Source organism: Vicugna pacos, chromosome X, assembly GCF_048564905.1.
Source record: "Vicugna pacos chromosome X, VicPac4, whole genome shotgun sequence".
Lineage (NCBI taxonomy): Eukaryota > Metazoa > Chordata > Mammalia > Artiodactyla > Camelidae > Vicugna > Vicugna pacos.
Genome location: NC_133023.1, coordinates 37,348,547 through 37,351,918, shown reverse-complemented (window position 1 = coordinate 37,351,918; position 3,372 = coordinate 37,348,547). Strand labels below are relative to the sequence as shown.

Below are 3,372 nucleotides of genomic sequence, written 5' to 3'. Positions count from 1 at the left end.
AGTTAAGCACTTTAGGATTGGCTAGTTTGAATAATTTCAGCGGGCTCTGGGCTATGGGGGTGGTCCCCAATTGTCCTGTACCTGGCCCTGGGGTGATTTAGGGCAAGGAGAATATTGGCTTGGTGTGAGAGAGCTCAATAAAGAAGGTGGTTGGGGGCATGAACTATATAGATTGGTTGGTTTGCATATGAAAGACATCCAGGCAGGCAAGTTGTTTAATATCTCTAGGAATTAGCTAGCCCTGGAAGAGGCAGTCCCTTCAGGATTAGCAAGGCCCCAGGATGTCAAAGCATGATAAAATACAGAAAGTTAAAAATATGATTACTACAGGTTTCATTTTTTTATCGTTTTGTTTTTAGTTCTGTTGGGTTTGATACAGTGACATTCACTTCATGAGATAGGTCTGCAATTTTCTTTTCTTACATTTTCCTTCATAAATTTGGTTGTGTGTGTGTGTGTGTGTGTAGAAGAGATTAAGAGAGAGAGAGAGAGAGAGAGAGAGATTTCAATAAGCAAAATGTATCCAATTGATGAATCTGGGTAAATGGTATATAGGAATTCTTACAATTGCTCTGTCTCTGTCTCTGTCTCTGTCTCTCTCTCTCTCTCTCTCTCTCTCTGTGTGTGTGTGTGTGTGTGTGTGTGTGTGTGTGTTTGTGTGTGTGTGAAGGCTTTATCTGGGATCATGCAGGGCTGGAGTAGGGGCCCTGCTTGGGGAGCTGCGTCTGCACATCAATCCAATACTGGTCTTCAGATCCATGTTGGGGAGCTCAGGGTTGAAACTTACTGGTGAGGGGTCCAGTCAGGTACCTCAAAGCAGAGACAACCACTGAAGGGAAGGATGGGTCTGGTTGGCTGATGCAGGAAGGACAACAATGGGGGCAGATTTGCTGAAGAAAATAAGGTGCTATAGATCTTTAAAGGGCCAATATGAACAAGGATTAGGGGAGGAAAGGGGCCCGATAAGGGGGATGGGGGAAGGGAAAGAAAAGAAGGAGAATGGAACAAGAGGAATGATTCTGGGGATGTAGGGAGGTCCAGCTTTTCTCCAGGGCCCCAATGAAGCTGGGGCACCTCCTATCTTCTGACCTTCAGGGACCTACCTGTTGCCCAAGGCAGCCATCTTTATGTACACAGGGCCTGGGAGAAGGCAGCTGAACTTTACGTAGGCAGAAATCTTCAGGCCATCTATGTGGTGATGAAGTCTTTCATGTTAGAAATGTATCCAGGCCTTAGGGCTCAAACACACGGTGCAGGTCAAGAATGTCATAAGGGAGAAAATCCACAGAGGTGATCTCGTCTCCTGCAAACCATGGCCTCTTCTCCAGAAACTGAGAAGAGCTTCATCTCTTCATGGAGCTCCGCCAAGGACTCAGGCTTCAGTTTCTCAGCGTGAGGGCTGTAGCTGACACTGGCCAGCTAAATAGAGGTGTCCATAACCTAGTTCTCAAAAATGTCTACGTGAATCTTCTCCCCTTCTGTCTTCCCTCATAGGTTGTCCTTGCAAGCAATGTAGCAAAGGGTTGCATTACTCTGGGTGATCCTGTGAGTATCACCAGTTAAATAGGGCAGATTGGGAAAGTCCAAGCCCAGCTTCAATTTCTCATTTGGCCACTGGCTTCTGTCATAGGAGCATCTCCCATCAGGTTCTCCTCATAGTTTAAGTCTTTGTATTCCAGAGTTCAGTAGGCATTCTGTGAGAATTGTTTCACATGGAGATGTACTTCTGATGTATTCATGGGAGAGGGTAAACTACACGTCCTTCTGTTCCATCCCCCATCTTGAAGCCACTCCCAAGTCTTTGCATTCTAACAGCAGATGGTGTAGAAAGCCTACAAATGTCCCAGTAACCCAAGGTCATGGCCAGGGTTCAGCTTTCTGCGGACTCAAGAGATGGCCTCAGTGGAGCTAGGCTGAAACTTCATTCTTGCAAGTTTTCTTTAAGTTAGAAATTATATCAAAATAAAAAGTCATAGGAAAAAAGGAAGGAAGGGAGGGAGAGATCCTTGGGAGTCAAAAATTAAAAGGAAGCCTACTAAGTAAATATACACTAGTGCTTTGGTTACCCTAAGAGCTTTACTTACATCAGTAAGTAAAATACTTGTATATTAATAACCACTTGGAAAGGCACCAAGGCCTCGGGCCCGTGTGAGGCAAAGAATGGAATTAAGAGTCTTCTGAATAAAACATTGAATTTCAAAACTCTTTATTCTTTTTTTCACTTGAAGTATAGTCGGTTTACAATGTTGCATCAATTTCTGGTGTGCAGCATCATGTTTCACTCATACATATACATGCATATATTCATTTTCATACTCTTTTTCATTATAGGTTACTACAAGATATTGAATATAGCCCCCTGTGCTCTACAAAAGAAACTTGTTGTGTAACTATTTTATATATAGTAGTTAGTGTCTGCAAATCCCAAACTCCCAATTTATCCCTTCCCACCCCCTTTCCCCCTGGTAACCGTAAGTTTGTCTTCTATGTCTGTGAGTCTGTTTCTAAAACTCTTTATTCTTTATTCAAAACTCTTTGGAATAGTTGGAAGTATAGACAAGATATAAATTCTCTAGCAAAAGGTCAATGTCTGGGTCTGGGATTGGTGTGGGAAAAAATTCTCCCTTGAGAATTTAAAACTGCAGGCTACCTTTATAGGGTTCAAATTGACACTGCCTGAGTGGCAGACATTGTTGTCTCCAAAATGCAGTTCTCCTTTCTTTCCTGAGCACCTGAAAGACTGTACTTCCCACCTCCCTTACAGGTGGGTAGGGCCACATGACTAGTTTTTGTTCAGGGTTAGTCATTTCTGAGCTGAGAAAATCAAAAGCGCCTTCACCGTTTTTGAGTGCTTTCTTCCCCTGTTTTAGAGACCTGGAAGTCAGGACAACATCATAATATGAAAACAGCCTGGATCCCTCTGAATCACGGATTGGGGAGAGATGCTCTAAAGAGATGCCCCACTTGAAGCAGAATCTGTATGAACAAGAAACAAACATTTGTTACCTTCAGTGACAGAGATGTTACGATTAAATTCATTTGCTCACTCACTCTCTCCCTACACACACACACACACACACACACACAATTTATGAAGACAAATGTAAAAAACCAGAAATCCTAGACATCTCATGCAGTAAAATCCAGCAGTGTACTGAGGGCAAAACAAAACAAAATAAAAATGTCTAGGGTTGATGCAAGAAATGCAACCAAGTAGCGTTTATCAGAAATTAGATGAATGTGATTGTGATCTTGTGATTTATAACAAGAAATATTTTTTTGGTCTTCAGCCTGGGATCTGGCACAGAGCATCTAAAACCCTTGGAATGTCTTGTGATTAGGGAAATAAAGGTATCTTTTGTTATGTTAAGG

At 42.5% G+C, this 3,372-nt stretch overlaps 1 pseudogene; it reads right to left on the bottom strand.

Annotated features, from left to right (window-relative positions):
• Positions 1 to 1,099: 1,099 nt before the first annotated feature.
• Positions 1,100 to 1,682, bottom strand: LOC102544542 (glutathione S-transferase Mu 1 pseudogene; annotated as a pseudogene).
• Positions 1,683 to 3,372: the final 1,690 nt, after the last annotated feature.